Raw genomic sequence first — 17,685 nt, forward strand, 5'->3', positions numbered from 1 at the left:
CCAAGTCTGGAATCCTATCCTCTACTTGACTATGATCGGCAGAATAATGGCACTGGAATGAGCCCACCTCCTAATGTCTGGAACCTGTGAATATGTTACCTCACATGGCAAAAGGGAATTTGCAAATATGATTAATTTTAAGGACTGTGAGATGGGGAGATTATCCTTGATTATTCAGTGGGCCCAATCTAATCCTATGAATCCTTCGAAAGAGATGAACTTTCCCAGCTGTGGAGAGAGGAAGACATGACTGTGGGTCAGATGGATGCAACATGAGAAGGACTTTACCTGCCACTGATGGCTTTGAAGATGGAGGAAGGGGCCACGAACCAAGGAATGTGAGGGGCTTCCAGAAGCTGAAAAAGACAAGGAAACAATTTCCAATTTCTTCCCTAGAAACTCCATAGGGAAACACAGTCCTGCCAACACCTTGATTTTAGCCCAGTGGGACCTATTTTAGTCTTCTGACCTATAGAACTGTAAGATAATAAATATATGTTGTTTTAAACCACTAAGCTTGTTGTAATTTGTTACAGAAGCAAGAGACAACTAATGTCCTGCCATAGTATCAACTGGTGTGTCTTCAAAGATAGAAAAGCAACCAATTCCCCACAGCTACTAGGCACTTGAGAATTGCTTATGAATTGCATATGGGGAAATCCCTGCTACTTGGAACTCTTGCAAAATATGTCATGGTGATATATGAGTTTTTCCACAGAGATGAGGGCTTGCCTGTTTAGGACCCAAACATTTTTTTATTTTAAACATTTTGTAAGATAAATATATGTATTTGAGACTCAGTCTCACTTTGTCATCCAGGCTGGAGTACAGTGGTGTGATGTAGCTCACTGCAGCCTCAAACTCCTGGGCTCAAGCAGTCCTCTTGCCTCAGTCTTACAGGTGTGTGCCATCTCTCTCAGTTAATTTTTTAATTTTGTGTAGAGATGGAGATCTTGCTATGTTTCCCAGGCTGGTCTAGAACCCTTGGCTTCAAGTGATCTTCCTGCCTCAGCCTCCCAAAGCACTGGGATTACAGGTGTGAACCATCACACCTGGCCAGATGAACATTTTTAACCCATAGGAAGATTAAATTCTGTCTAAATCATATATATGTATTATAACTCCATATATCTCTCTATATTTCTCTCCATATATATTTCTTCATATATACACAGAGACATTATGTTCTTATTATTCCTTTCTGCTTAAACAGAATACATTAAACTTTAGCATTTTTGCGATTTGTGGGAGAACTTATTCTGGGCACTGATTATTATCCAATACTACATCATTGCCCTTGGCGATGACTGAATATCAAAAACTACCACATACTGCAGACTCTCTGGAAAGGTCCCAATTTTAGATATTCTGTTCTACTTTCCTTATTCTTATCAGACTACTTTTCCTGATAAAGGGCTCAGGTGCCATGGTCACTTTAGTTGAAAGTCTACTTGTCTTCACGGTAAGTGTCTTCAAACTACCATCTGACAGGGAATCCTAAACCATTATGTTTGCCTCAAATACATTAAAAAGAAATAAGAGGCCGGGCGCGGTGGCTCAAGCCTGTAATCCAAGCACTTTGGGAGGCCGAGACGGGCGGATCACGAGGTCAGGAGATCGAGACCATCCTGGCTAACCCGCTGAAACCCCGTCTCTACTAAAAAAAAAAATACAAAAAACTAGCCGGGCGAGTTGGCGGGGCCTGTAGTCCCAGCTACTCGGGAGGCTGAGGCAGGAGAATGGCATAAACCCGGGAGGCAGAGCTTGCAGTGAGCTGAGATCCGGCCACTGCACTCCAGCCTGGGCGACAGAGCGAGACTCCGTCTCAAAAAAAAAAAAAAAAAGCCAATGTGATTACAATCTCCCTTCTCAAAATAATGCTTCCTTTCTAAACCCAGTCTCAGAAGATCAAAACCAAAGTAGGCCTCCAAACTCTAACCACAACCGTCTTCAAAAGTTATGGGGAGTGCCATCTCTTAGCAGTCTAGCTGCAGCTGCTGAGGTCGCCACCTGCTCAAATGACTGAGACAGAAGCCTCCTTTCCGGGGGGTGCCATGGCTGGAACCAGTTTTATACAAGAGGACTCCTAGCTTATTGGCCTCCAGCTTCAGGATTACTTAATTAGCTGAGACACTCCTGTGTTGCTAATCACTCTTAGTACAAAGAGGCGTCAACAAGCCTGTGGGTTAAAAGCAGGTCTCTTCTGAGTTTACTTAGCTTGGTCTAGAGAGAGGTGAGTGTTTGTGTGTGTGTGTGTGTGTGTGTGTGTGTGTGTGAGAGAGAGAGAGACTGTGTGAGCATAAGCTGTATGAGATTGTCTATGCGGGACTGTACGTGATTATGGATGATCGTGTGTGTTCACACATGCATTGTGTGTGCGTGTGGGCATGCATGTGCGCATGCTTCTGCATGTGGTTGTGTGTAGTTCTCTGAGTGTGAACTTGTGTGGGATTGTGTATGCATGTGCATACCTGCATTGTATGTGCTTGTGTGCAAGTAAGTGTGTTCCTGCACACAGCTAAAGGAGAAACAGAAAGAAGGGCAGGATAGAAGGACAGAAGGAAAAGACAGCCAACAAGAAAAGGCAGAGAATAGACATGTGGAGGCCAGATACAGAGAGAAGGAGTGGGTGCAAGGAGCAGGGAGCGGGGAAACAAATGACAGGGCAAAGGTGGAGAGCAGAGGGCGGGGAAGCGAACGGAAGGCACAGGATGTAAGAAAAGGAAGGACTCAGCGGGGTGAGGCCTCAGCCATTTCGGGCATTAAGAAATGCCTCGTTAGGGAAGCAGGTGGACTCCGAAGCTTCCAGGAGAGTGACGTAATCCCCTTGTCATTTTTCTGCATCGTCATCGCAGAGTCTGCTGTCTTTGTGTCCTGGTGATTCTCATCACCTAGCCTGGGCCCTGGCCTCAACCCCCATGGCCCTGGGAGATGGTGCCATCCAGTCATATCTGAAACCTCTTTGTCGGGCCTGTGGTTTTATTTTTTCTAATAATGTAGCAACATCAAACAAAGGAAGTCACGCTTATCCTTTGCCTCAACAAGGTAAATAGTCGCTGCCCCAGCCCAGGTGCCTCCGTTGTAGAGCACACACAGGTGCGGAAAGGGGCTTGCAGGGGCCTCGGGTTTACAGGGATGAAGAGGCAGGGCCTGAGTCTGAGAACAATAAAAATCAGGCCTGGCACTTGGTGCAGAGCAGTGACCAGGGAGAGGACTTGACCTGGGGAAGGAACAGGGCTCCAATAGGTGCCTTCTGAAGCCTGCAGGCCAGGAGGCCAACTGCATAGGGTGGCGAGAAGGACCCAGGACCCACCCTCCGTGGCTTTCCCTTTTAGGTCTGAGTCTCTCAGTGTGCAGAAGGAGGGTTGCATTGGCTCAGGGCTTTCCAAAGTGCTGAGGGATTCCTGGGCCACCCATGGAGGTCCCCCAGGGCTTGCGCACGGGGGTGGGCGAGTAAGCAGGAGTCAGGTCTCCCCTCTGCACTGACCTGAGCTGCCTCATCTTTACATTTTACTTTTATTTAAAAACTGTAAGCCAAAGCCAGTGTGAAGCCTCCTGAACTAGCTGATCTCCACATCCATGCCAGCACCTTATGACCCACCGTTCTACACTGGTGGAGGGGGAGCTGGTGTTAGTGCTGTTGGGGCCCTGGGACAGAGTTGACAGTGAACTTTGGCAGAGGAGGAGGCACCTTTTTCGTGTGACTAGGGAATCTGGATTCTTTCGCTGGCCCCAGCACTGGATGTGTACCCCAAAGAGGCTAACTCCTTGGGACTGAAGCCCATGTGCCCACAGGATGCAGGAGTTTGAAGGGGGCACCCCACCCTAACGGCACAGTCTCATCACCCTGAATTTCTGGATTGGGCAAACCGCTAGTTGACCCAGTATTCAGCCATAAAGAAACACAGAAGCTACTTCCTTGAAATCAGTGCTACTTTGGTGAGTACAAATCTTGCAAGAAACCAAGGAGAAACCCATATGAGATAGCTTGTTGGGTAGAAGGTCAGGTTCAAGTTTCACATAACGACAGTGGCTGTGCTGTGACCCAGCAGGCTCTGTTTTATGTGCCAAAGCCTCCCAGCTGGCCTGGGCCAGTTCTGTCCTTCCACGCCTCACTGGGAGCCACCCACTTTGTCAATAAGCAGCTGGTATCCCTCTGCTTCTTAGTCATATGTCATTTATAGACTCCTGATCTGCCCCCAGTGTCACAGCCGACTGGCCGTTGTGGGTTCTGGAAGGATCAGAAAGGAGGTAACTGACAGAAAAACCATCCACCCTTGGTTGAGTTCTCTTTGAGTTTTCTCTTGGATTTGGGAGCTGGGGCGGAGGGTGCCTGCCTGTGTGCTGGGGGTTTGGGGAAAGGCGTTCACCACCAGCCTGTAAAATGACCAACTGCTCAAAAGCCAGGTGGAGAAATCTGCCAATTCAGTGAAATCGCATCCTGTTCCATTCGGAGGGGACAACAAACACAGATGCACACAGCGGAGTAGTAATTACATCTCAGAAGATGCTAAATATTTCAATGCCTGTCTGGTGCCGATTCTTATTGGAGGGAATTTTATGGTGTTGGGTTTTACAGGCAGTAAACTTGTGTACTGAGTTATTTTTCTCTGCCTCTCAAAAAGCGCTGTGTCCATATTTCACCATGTATCAGGTAATATAGAAGTTGGCTTTATGTAAATCATTAGTTACCTTAAACCACAACCTCGGTTCTCACACTGGAAAGCTCTTCCCAGTTGTCTCTTTGCTGGGGAAAACTCTTCATCACTGGACGGTCGTTTATTTCTGTTTCTAGGAGCAACCACTTCAGATTCCTAGCGTGTGGGTGGTTTGCACGCATGAGTCATGCAGATGTTACGTTCCCCTGAAAGAACCAGCCAGATCCTTTTACCAGGCAGGGACTTTGTCCCAAGCTGCTGTGACCTGGGAGGTTAGTCCTGCTACTGCAGCCAGAGGCTGACTGATGAGGAGGCACAAAGGCCAGCCCCCTTCTCTGAAGGACGGTGTGACTGCCCTATGGAAATGCTCCAGTGGCCCTTGGGCCTCAGGTCACAGCTCGGCTTTACCCAAGACCCATCCTTTCTTGGCTCATCCTTCCCTAATGGTCGTGGAGGTTTTTCCTGAAGGGCACTCCCTGGAGAAATCACATGCCCTGGAATCCCTGTCTTAGGCTCGGCTTCTAGAACCTGAACTAAGACAGGAAGTAGGCCCCTACAGCCGTGGCCCTGAAGAGGCTGGCATTCTGAGGTCTTTTACCTGGTGTCATAAATGGTTCCCCCAAGTCAGTCCAGTTTCTCTAGTTTCCCTCAGAACTTTGCCTGTGGCAGAGGCAGTTCACAGGGGCTCCACTCCAGCACAGAGCAGGGAGACAGCAGGTCCACACCACTGCCAGCTGAGTGCTCTGCCAGTTGATGGCAACTTCAGTGGGATGAATTCTTCCTAAGATGTACCTATAAGGCAAAGTGTTTTATCCTGAGGGCCACAGGCTTACAGTGACGGGCAGAGAGAAACGCAGTCGCTTTGTGCAGACACCTAAAGGACCGCTGTGAACGGGCTCTCCCTTACCAGGCTACTGCGGTCATCTGAAGTTCCAGTTTTAGAGATTTAGTTCTTGTCGGCACACAGCTATAGATACTCGAGAGACTGAGGCAGGAGGATCCCTTGAGCCCAGGAGTTTGAGACCAGCCTGGGCAACATAGTGAGACCCCTTCTCTATATTTTGTTAAAAAGATATTTCGTTCTTTACATTGAAACACAATCTGACTTATTACTCTGTCAGCCGTTGACAGTTTCTTGTGAATTAATTTGTCCCAAAGTCCGGTGTGACAGCTGGTCCAGGCAGCATTGGATGGGGGCAGGGAGAAAAGTTAGGGCCAGAATAGAAGTTTGGGTGAGGCATTTATGCCAGGGACTGGGGCAATGTGAGAGGCCATAGCCAGGGTCTGCCCTTTGCCCAGCTTTGCTGATGACAGTGGTAGTGAAAAAAAGATCCATTTTTAAAGATCCTCCTTTTCTATTTCAGAATCACACACAGTGATGGACACATGGCAGGACTTTAAAATGCTTGCTCTGCAACACAAAGACAATGACTGAATGATCCCAGTTCCATGAGGTATCTAGAGTAACCAAACTCATAGAAACAGAAGGTAGAAGGGCGGTTGCCAGGGTCCAGGGGAAGGAAAATGGAGAACTGTTGTTTAATGGTAATGGAAATGTTTTGGAGATTGGTTGTATAACAGTGTGAATATACTTAACTGAACTGTGCACTTAAAGATGGTTGATGGCAGCCCTGAAACTGTGTATATCTATTATGCATCATCTAAAATATTGTTTAAAAAATAGTCGATGGCAAATTTTATGTCACGTATGTTTTACCACAATTAAACATTTTTAAACAATGCATGCTGTTCAAAGACAATTTGGGCTTTTCATAGAGCAGATCCTCAGGAACTATTTGTTGACTTACTTGCAGAGCACATTCCTTTGGCAAACTCCCAAACCTAAGAGAAAAGCTCAAAAAGAAATAAGCAAAAAAAGCATAAAGGGCCTGAAGCCCTTCAGAAACCTGTTTCCAAATTCTTCCAGATTCCAACTTCTCCCCTACTGAGGCTGTTCCCAAACCTGTCTCCACACGCCTCCCACTCCAAACCCAACTCTGCCCCGGCCCTGCCACATTTCCAGACTCTCTGTTGCTTCCCTCCTTTCAGATTCTACTTTTATCTTCTCAGATGTTAACTCTTTCCCCATCCAATGCATAAAAAATTAGCCAGGCATGGTGACCTGTGCTTGTAGTCCCTGCTACCTGGGAGGCTGAGGTGGGAGGACTGCTTGACCCCAGGAGGTTGAGGCTGCAGTGAGCCGTGATTGTGATCATGTGACTGCACTCCAGCCTGGGTAACAGAGTGAGACACTGGCTCAAAAAAAAAAAAAAAAAAAAGAGAGAGAGATCAACTTGTCATTATCAGTCCGTTTTCATGCTGCTGAAAAAGACATACCAAACTCTGGGTAATTTATAAAGAAAAACAGGTTTAATGGATTCACAGTTACAAGTGCCTGGGGTGGCCTCACAATCACGGTAGAAGGCAAAAGGCACATCTTAAAGGGTGGCAGGGAAGAGAGAGAATGAGAACCAAGCAAAAGGGGCTTCCCCTGATAAAACCATCAGACCTCGTGAAACTTTTCTCTACTGGGAGAACAGTATGGGAAAACCTTCCCATAAGTCAGTTGTCTCCCACCGGGTCCCTCCCACAACACGTGGGAATTATGGGAGCCACAATTCAAGATGAGATTTGAGTGGGGACACAGCCAGACCATATCACTTGTAGAAACAATAATGCTTCAAAGCCTTCAACATGGAATTGATAAATACATTAACCAACAAAGGAATACAACCAGCTATTAGACAAATGAAAGAGATCTCTGTGGCAGCAGGGAAAGATGCTAAGGAAGACAAGGCAGGACACAGAACAGTGATCCTCCCGCTTTGACTTCTCAAAGTGCTGGGATTGCAGGTGTGAACCAGCATGCCTGGCCCTGTGGCAGACATCGAAAGGACTACTGTGAAGGAACTCTCCCTTACCAGACAACAGCTGTTATTTGAAATCCTACTTTTAGAGACAGTTCTCGATAGCACACACCTGTAGTCCCATCTACGCAGGAGGCTGAGGCAAAGGATGGCTTGAACCCAGGAGTTTGAGACTGCAGTGAGCTGTGATAGTGCAACACGGGGCTGTGCTGCGAGTCCCACCTACCCCTCCCCAGAGTGTAGACCAGGAAGATTTCCAGAGGAGCCTTGAGAGCTTTGACAAAATGTTAATGCCATTGGGAGCCCCTGAGGGCTGGCCTCTGTCTCCATGGACTGGGGTTTAAGTGCTGTGAAAAAAATCTGAAGGCCAGAGATGACTAAGTGTTTTGGAGGTGCTAGGGAGCTGCTGGACTGGGGGCTCCCTGCTCCCCACATCTGCGGGAGCAGGAAGGCAGCTGTGGGGCTACTATGGTTTGAATATTTGTGTACCTCCAAATTCATGTTGAAACTTCATCCCCAAAGCAACAGTATTGAGAGAGGTGATGCCTTTAGGAGGTGATTAGGCCATGAGGCTCCACCCCTCAAGGATGTGATTAGTGTCTTATAAAAGGACTGGAGGGAACTAGTTAGGCCCCCCTTTTTGCCCTTCAGCCCTTCTGCCAAGGGACACAGCATTTGTCCCCTCCAAAGGACGCAGAGACAAGGTGCCATTTTGGAAGCAGAGGACAGCCCCCACCATAAACCCACTAGGGCCTTGATCTTGGGCTTCCCATCCTTTAAAATTGTAGGATATGAATTATCATTGCTGATCAATTATCCACTCTGTGGTATTGTGTTAACAGCAGGAATGGACTAAGACAGAGACTGTGATGTGTCTGGTCCAGGAGGCCCCAGCTGTGGGACACTGGAGGGGTAACCTGGAGGTGTCTCAGGTTGACGAAGGGGTTATTGGGGATGGAGATGTATTTGCCCTATCAAAGGAACTCCCCTCACAGGGAAGAGGGGCCAGCAGAGGATTTCTGAAAGGGCCCTGCAAGAGCATCAGCCTTAACAGTCTGCCAGGCACGGGAGCAGGGCCCAACTTGGGATGTCCCATTGCAATAGGAACCGTCTTCTGCCTCCGCTTCTCTTTCTCTGATGCCCTTTGACCCTCCACCTGGCAAGCAGTCAGGAAGAGAGTAAAAACCCATCAGGCTTCCCACCCAAAAATAGTTCCACCCTGGGGAGGGAGGGAAGACATTCCTTTTACTGAATTGAGACTATGTTTGGGCCTTCAAGAGACTGCAGGAAGGCCTGAGTGATGCAGGTGCCAGCAAAGATGACCCTTACTAGATAAAACTTGAAGACAACAAGAGAGGAAAAGTCAAATTGTGTTTTGATCACAATCCAAATGTCAAGCAAGTTTATGTGGGTTTTCATATGGATTAATTTCAGAATAATTATCCTAACTCTGCTCCACTGTGCTCTGTGTAAATTGCTTCAGGGAAACATGATCAGCTTGCTTAGTAGGCAGCAAATATCTTGGCAGTGACACAGGTTTTAGAATCAACTCCATCTCCCCAATTCAGGCAATTAAGTCTTATTGGTCTCCATTTAGATGAACAGGACAAGCTTCTGTAATTAAGATATTGTTGTCAACTTGGAATGTCTGCCCAGCTAAAAAACGCAATGTGGAATTTATTGTGACTGCTTTTCATTGAATGAGCTAGAAGAAAAGTAAATTAGCCATAAATTTAGAGAGATGGCACATAGTGATATTTTATGGAAACTGTCACATTAGCAGTAAGAGAAAAGGCCAGCTCCCAAGAGAATGCACAAGAGAAAAATTTTACTCTGTGAAGCTCCACCAAATGCTATGAGTGTAAGAAACTCTGGGGTGAGCATCAGAGACATAAAGACTGGTGTTTCCAGTTCTCATAAGGGAGAAAGAAATTGCTAAGCCAAGGCTCTGGAATCCTCAAGGCTGGCCAAGGCTACACCAGTTCAGGCACTCAGCAGAGAACTGATAGAAATGCATTAGTGCTGTTGTGGCCCACGCACATGACTTGCCAGGTGGCTCAGAGGGAAAACTCCCTGGAGGTTTGCTGCTTTACCTTCGAGTCTGGGCTGATGCAATCCCTGGAGGTCTGAAGCCAGCTCAGGCTGCTATAACAAAATACCATAGACTGTCTAGCTTAAATAACAGATATTTATTTCTTACAGTTCTGGAGGCTGGGAAGTCCAAAATCAAGGTATGGGCAGATTGTGTTTCTGGTGAGGGCTCTCTTCCTGGCCAGCAGACAGCCTCCTTCTCAACATATCCTCACATGGCAGAAAGAGGAAGCTCTGGTTTATCTTCCTCTTCTTATAAGGGCACTAATCCCTTGGGGCCTTGGGGCTTGCTTTCATGACCTCATCTAAACCTAATTGCCTAATACCACATTGGGGCTTAGGGTTTCCACATATGAATTCTGGGGGACACAAACACATAGTAACTACCCAGGGTGCAAATAATAGGCCCTCTGTTGGATGCTTTCTGAACTTTACCTTCACCAGCACCCACTTATGAATATAGATGATTAAGACTGGGCTGTTTCCTTTCCCACACTCCAGCCTTTCAGGAGACAAAATGGGGAAAAGAAGAAAAGCCTTAGTGGCGCCATCAACAAGGGCCCTCAAATATTATTTGTTGGGGTACGTGAGTCTTTATTTGTGTCTTGTTCCGAAAAGGAATAAAGGTGGCTTGCAAAGATGAAAACACTAGTCTGGAAGACAGACGAGGTAACAGGACAGCAAGGGTAGGGACAGACGATGGGGCCAAGTCTTAAAATAGAAGGCAAATTAAATCTATTTTGCTTAAGTAGGGAACAGTGCCACTTTTTCTGGGAAGCCAATGGCATTCTGTTACATCTCTCTTTTAAATTAAAAGTTAAGTAGTGTTGGTCTCAATTTAGGGGCCTGCATCTCGATGAGTTTGTTTTGTTTTGGTTTTTTGTTTGAATCCCTGACCTAAAATCTCTATTTCAATAGGAAAAGCAGGCTCCATCACAGCCCATTGACAGTTTTCTTGTCACTACCTTCCTCTCAGGATCTTTGGTGGGGAACTTGGCAACTCTTAAGGGTAGCAGAGGAAGTCAAAGGTTAGGAAAGAATTGGACAGTCTGTACAATACGAGAACTCCATATTTTAAAGAAGAAAATTCTAGAAAGAATGTTCATTTTACCTCTAGCATTTAGATGGCTCAGGATTTAATTATTTTCTGGAAGAGAGTAAGACTAGGTAGGCATCCTCCAGTAAAGCCAGAATCTCCATAAATAAAACAGAATTATGTGGATAATGGACTTGACTTTTTGCTTTGGCTGTGTGAGTACAGTGAAGCAGAGCAGTGTTTATGTCAATTTTGTGATATTTTTATTTGGCAGAACAAAGGCTATCTTTTATTTCAACCCCAAGACTTGTTTGCCAAGATTATCTTTATTTAAGTGCTCTGTGTTCATAAGCAACACTTCTATAGTCTCATATAGAACGGTCACTTTTAGTCCCTGGGGTTAAAAACAAAACAAAGCAAAACAAAAATCAGGGAAGTTGAGAGGGAAGTTATGCAAGTATTATATAAATAGTGTCTAATGATTCCCCACTATCTATAGAGTCAAGTCTAATTTCTTAGCCAAGGAGGAAAGAATTTCTTGCATTCTGACTCTTCTAACTTGGTATCTCACTCTTCCTCCAAAAACGTCCCTACAGGGACCTTTGGGCTCCAGGTAAAAATCTTTGTCTGCTGTTTCAGCAGGAGTTGCCCATACTTACCTCCTCAGGCATGATGTCTGTGGCCTTTGGCTGGAAATGCCAGGGAATTAATGCCTCTCTTCCTCGGTTCCACGAGCATCTCTCCACCAACACTTGCTGGCAGTTGATGGATAATTGTCTGCCCAGTTTCCCTGCCGCTCAGCCTCTCAGGGGGAATCACTTGGGATGGGTGGTGTTAAGGGCTAAATTGTGTCCCACCAAGTTCACATATTGAAGCCCTAATGCCCAGTACCTCAGAATGTGACTGCATTTGGAGATAGGACCTGTAAGGGGGTGATAAGTTAAAACGCAGTTGTTAGGGTGGGCTCTAATCCAATCTGACTGGTGTCTTTATAAAAAGAGGAAATTTAGACTCACAGAGAGACACCAGTGACGCAGTTGCACAGACCAGGAAAGTCAAGGGAAGAATTTGATTTCAGGAGAAATCAAAGGTACACCTTGAACATGGACTTCCAGCCTCAAGAACTGTGAGAAAATAAACTTCTGTTGCTGAAGTTACCCCGTCTGTGGTATTTTGTTATGGCAGCCTCCACAGATGAATACAGGTGTCCCCCATAAAGACTTCCGTTTCCACCAGGCTCCTGTGATCACTCTTCCCTCTCCATTCATCACAATTATTTTCTGTAGTGTTCAGGCCAGGCGTGGTAGCTCACGCCTGTAATCTCAGCACTTCAGGAGGCCAAGGCAGGCGGATCACGAGCTCAGGAGTTCAAGACCAGCCTGGCCAAGGTGGTGAAAATCCATCTCTACTAAAAATACAAAAATTAGTCGGGCATGGTGGCATGCACCTGTAGTTTCAGTTACTCGGGAGGCTGAAGCAGGAGAATCGCTTGAACCCAGGAGGCGGAGGTTGCAGTGAGCTGAGATTGCATCATTGTACTTCAGCCTGGGCAACAGAATAAGACTCTGTCTTAAAAAAAAAAAAAATTATTCAGCATTCACTTGAAAATAAAAGTTATTTTACTTGACTCTTCATACTTTATTCTTTTCTCTCCAAGTCTTCATTTGATCATGAACCAAAGCTTTATTGAACACCACAATGCACTGGGTCCTGTTTGAAAGCAAGTGGGTTGCTAGATTCTCCACTTCAGCTATGAATCCACTAAAGAACCAAACAAAGCCTTCAACACCACAGGGCTTAGAAAAGCACGATGAGTTCTCTCTCTCTTTTTTTTTTTTTAAGACGGAGTCTCGCTCTGTCGCCCAGGCTGGAGTGCAGTGGCGCGATCTCGGCTCACTGCAAGCTCCACCTCCCAGGTTCACGCCATTCTCCTGCCTCAGTCTCCCGAGACAGGTGCCCGCTGTTAGGCCCACCTAATTTTTTTGTATTTTCAGTAGAGACGGGATTTCACTGTGTTAGCCAGGATGGTCTCAATCTCCTGACCTCGTGATCTGCCCGCCCCGGCCTCCCAAAGTGCTGAGATTACAAGCGTCAGCCACCGCTATCGGCTGATGAGTTTTCTTTTTAAAAGTCACTGTTTTGGCCGGGTGGAGTGGCTCACAGCTGTAATACCAACACTTCGGGAGGCCAAGGAGAGTGGATCTCTCGAGGTCAGGAGTTCGAGACCAGCCTGGCCAACATGATGAAACCCCTTTTCCACCAAAAATATAAAAAATTAGGCTGGGCCCGGTGGCTCATGCCTGTAATCCCAGCACTTTGGGAGGCCGAGGCGGGCGGATCACCAGAGGTCAGGAGTTCGAGACCAGCCAGACCAACATGGAGAAACACTGTCTCTACTAAAAATACAAAAATATTAGCCGGACGTGGTGGCACAACCCAGCTACTCCAAAGGCTGAGGCAGGAGAATCGCTTGAACCCAGGAGGTGGAGGTTGTGGTGAGCCGAGATGGAGCCATTGTACTCCAGCCTAGGCAACAAGAGCGAAACTCCATCTTGAAAATAAAAAAAATTATCTTGGTGTGGTGGTACGTGCCTTTGATCCCAGCTACTTGGGAGGCCGAGGCAGGAGAATCACTTGAACCCGGGAGGCAGAGCTTGCAGTGAGCCAAGATCGTGCTGCTGCACTCCAGCCTGGGCAAGAGAGAGAGAGACTCCATCTCAAAAAAATTGTGATAACATTCTATTGTATGGATTTACTTTATCTGTCCATCTATCTATCTACCTGTTTATCTATCATCTGTCTACCTATCTATGTATCCATTATCTATCTTTCTTTCTATCTAGTCTACCAGTCTCTCTCTCTCTATCTATCTGTCATCTATCATTTGTCTACCTGTCTATCCATCTATCATCTGTCTACTTGTCTAACCTCTATCTACCTGTCTATCTACCTATCATGTCTATCTATCTATCATGTTTACCTGTCTATCATCTACCTGTCTATTATCTATCTATCTATCTACCTATCATCTGTCTATCATCTCTCTATCATCATCTACCTATCTATCTACCTATCATCTGTCTATCATCTATCTATCTATCTATCTATCTATCTATCTATCTATCTATCATCTGTCTACCTATCATCTGTCTATCATCTGTCTACCTACCTATTATCTACCTGTCTGTCTATCTATCTATCTATCTATCTATCTATCATCACTCTATCTACCTATCACCTGTCTACCTATCATCTGTCTACCTATCTATCTACGTATTTATCTATCTATCATCTACCTATCATCTATCTATCTACCTATCATCTGTCTATCTATCTATCATCTCTCTATCTACCTATCTACTTGTCTATCATCTATCTATGTATCTATGTATCTATCTATGTATCTATAATCTGTCTACCTATCATCTATCTATCTACCTATCATCTGTCTACCTATTATCTATCTATCTACCTATCATCTATCTTCTGTCTATCATCTGTCTACATGTCTATCTGTCTGTCTACCTGTCTATCTATGTATCATCTGTCTACCCATCTATTATCTATCTATCTATCTATCTATCTATCTATCTATCTAATCTATCGTCTACCTGTCTATCATCTGTCTATCATCTATCATGTCTACCTGTCTATCTACCTATTATCTGTTTATCTATCTATCATCTGTCTACCAGTCTATCTGTCTATCTATCATCTGCCTATCTAGCTGTTCACCTGTTACTCGACATCTGTGTTTATTACTATTATTAATAATTTTATTAATAATAACTATTAGTAATAAACAATTGTGTTTATTACTATTATTATTATTATTATTTTGCTTTGTTAAGTAGCCTGGCTCATTAACTCTCTGTATAAATCTTTGTTCAAATTTCTGATAATTTCCTTACGATAGTTTCCAAGAAGGAGACTATAGGATCATGAGAGATGACCTTTGCAGTTTTTGAAAGACATTACTAAATTGCTACCCTGGGGTGATTACACAAACCAGATGTGATTTTTACTATAAGATAACGAGGATATACTAAGGGTTCTTCTGCTGCTTAGATTTAATAACCCCAAACTTAAAAGAAGAAAAACGTTGTAAGATAGTCTGAAAACTTCTGAATAATATTGGAAAGTTGACTACAAAAGTTCAACTTTTGTTACTGCATCTTAATTATGATAGAAATTGTTAAACTTGTCCCAGTCAAGATGCAATATAAAAAACTGAGGTTTTTTTAAGTCTAGAATTTTAAATCTAACATAAAATGTAGAAGGACTCTTAGAAAGCACCTGCCAATTTTATAGATGATGAACGTGCAGCCAAGGGAAGTGAATTTCTCAAGATCATGCAGCTGCTAGTCAAAGAGCTGGTATAGGTATTCCTAACTCCCAAGTACTGGTTATAGTAATTTCATTTAGGAGATTCAAGTCAGGGCAGCACCTAGCAATAACGATATGACTTATGCCTAAACATTTCCAGCCAGGGATATCCTTGAGGTGGCTGTTCATAAATGGTTTTCCAAACACATTTTATTAATTGGTTAGTTAGAAGAACAGTGAATTACAAAGACGATACTGAAATAATGAGCATGTCTAAATAAGAGGTACTGTTGGAAACAAGGGTCGCCTGCTGCAGGAACTACCATGGCTTTGCCTTTGGAGAAAAATGAGAATTTAATTCCTTTTGGAGCTTTTGAGTGACTGAGGAAAGTCCTATGCTTACCTCCTTTCTCAGGCTTTTGGAATGAATAATGAGCGAGAAGTAAAGCTTTGCTCTGCTTATCTTGCAGCCTGGGAAAAATGGGTTGACTGTGCAAGGAAGGCTGGCATGGCAAATGCATTGTCTTCCTTGTTTGAATGTAGAGACTTAAAATCCTAAGAAAACTGAGTTCTATACCAGCACTGTCCAATAGAAGATAATGTGAACCATGTATACAATTTTAAATTTCCTTTTTTGAGACAAAGTCTCTCTCTCTCTGTTGCCCATGCTGGAGTGCAGTGGCATGATCTTGGCTCACTGCAACCTCTGCCTCCCAGGTTCAAGCAATTCTCATACCTCAGCCTCCCGAGTAGCTGGGACTATGGGCACGTGCCACCACACCCGGCTAATTTATATATATATAAATATATATAACTTCTTATATATATTATATATAAGCTTCATATATATTAATATATAATATATAACTTATATATATTATTATATTTATATATATTATATATAGGAATATATATAAAATATATATATAGAAATATAATTAGGAAAAACTAATTTTAGTAATATATTCTGTTTACTGCAATATATCCCAAATATTGTCATTCAACGTGTAATCAATATAAAAATTGTTATTGAGCTTTTTTTTGTCATATTAAATCTTTGAAATCCAGTGCCTATTTTTCACTTACAGCCCATCTCAGTTTGGACTGGCCACATTCCGAATGCTCAATAGTCACGTGTGGTAAATGGCCTCTGGGTGGGACAGCACGGATCCACACAGCAGAATTCAATGTCAGGTGAACCCATGCCTAAGGGTTTTGTTACCATAGTGGAAGAATAAAAATGATGATATGGTCATTTTAATCTCTTTTAAGTGTCTACCAGACATTGTGTCTTAAGTCATAATTAAGAAGGGAGAGAGAGAGAAAGAGACAGAGAGAATTAAATTAGACTCAGCTGGGTAATTTTGCACACTTGGCTGACAGCTTGAATTCATGTCCCTGAGCACCAACAGTTCATCTACTGCTGACCTTGTGGCAACCACCTGAAAGCCACTCAGTGCCCCCACTGCCATCAGTCACACCCAGAGAGGCCCTGCCAGGGAGAGGAGTTGCAGGCTTGGTTCTAGAACAGGATGCCACAAATGGCAGAGATTTTTCTTATCAGGGACTCACAGTCATAGAAAGAAAGTCTCCTTGTTCAGGGAGGGTTGCTTTTGTTTGCTTTTTCTTTTCTCTTCTAGCTGAAGGGAGTTCCTGGGAAAGACGAATGCCATTGGAAGCGGAAATTCTTGCCAGTAAGAAAAAAACCTGCCCCATCCACACGCTTGCCCCACCCAAGCAGCTATTCCAGCTTCAAAGGACTAAGGCAACTGGCCCAGCCCCTCCTGCTCCAAGCTGCCCCAGGGCCAGTCCAGGGAACGCTGGGCCAGGCCTTGCCGAGAGGCCTGTTCCCTTCATTTCCTCTCCCGCGAGCAGGGGCTGCATTTACAGCAGCTGTGCCCAGAGCTGCCCTTGCTGATTTAGATCAGGGATGACAAGGCAGGCCAGGAAAAGCTTGATACTCAGATTCTTCAAGTAGGGAAGCCTTGCAGCAGGAGGGACTGAAGAAGGTGGGGGAGGCCTGGCAACCACCATGCCGGAGAGGAGGGTCGGCAGAAGCAGAGGGTCTGGCACAGGTCCTGCAGCTTGATAAAGGGCAGAGCTCGGAAATGAATGCATCTCTGACTGGCAGCAATATCTCAGTCTGCACTGGCCACATGCTGAATGCGGAATAGTCAGATGTGGCACATGGCCTCTAGACTGGACAGCACACATCTATACAGTAGGGTTCAGTCTCAGGTGGACCCATGCCTGAGGGCTTTGTTACCAAAGTGGAAGAATAAAAATGATGAGATAGCCATCCTCTTGTGGCCTGTCTTCCTTCTCATTCATGCAGCGCCTCCGTGTAGAAGTTGAGCCTTTTCTGTGACTTACTGCTGAACTATCATCGTGTCTTTGTGGGTGTTGAGAGTAGGGACTAAGAGGGAAGACTGTGTATGGGAAGCTACAGCCAAGGCCATCACCCAAGCCAGTGTGTGGTGGTGCTCACAGCTGCCAGAACATCACTGAATCCTAGATTTGCTGCTTCATCATTCCATGAATATTTCCTGTGTCCCTACTGTGTGCCAGATACTGTTCCAGCCCTTGGGGGATCCAGCAGTGAACACAATAGGCAGAAACCCCTGTTGTTGACTTCCCCTATAGTGGGGGAAACAGATAATAAAATAAGTAAATTACATAGCAGGTTAGAAGGTGACAAGCAGGAGAG

General features: G+C 44.9%; 1 long non-coding RNA gene across 2 annotated transcripts; it reads left to right on the forward strand.

The window, feature by feature from the left end:
• Positions 1–3,005: 3,005 nt before the first annotated feature.
• LOC108542442 (uncharacterized) lies at positions 3,006–17,329 on the forward strand. 2 transcript variants are annotated; one of them, XR_001889279.1, is made up of 3 exons: positions 3,006–3,045; positions 3,796–3,939; positions 6,023–6,460. It is a non-coding gene; the product is annotated as an uncharacterized LOC108542442 (long non-coding RNA). The 2 variants fall into 2 exon arrangements; XR_001889278.1 differs by lacking the exons at positions 3,006–3,045; positions 3,796–3,939 and adding exons at positions 4,170–4,251; positions 16,619–17,329 and having other exon boundaries at positions 6,023–6,112.
• The last annotated feature ends 356 nt before the right edge of the window (positions 17,330–17,685 follow it).

This window comes from Rhinopithecus bieti, unplaced genomic scaffold (assembly GCF_001698545.2).
Source record: "Rhinopithecus bieti isolate Rb0 unplaced genomic scaffold, ASM169854v2 scaffold_21201, whole genome shotgun sequence".
Taxonomy (NCBI): domain Eukaryota; kingdom Metazoa; phylum Chordata; class Mammalia; order Primates; family Cercopithecidae; genus Rhinopithecus; species Rhinopithecus bieti.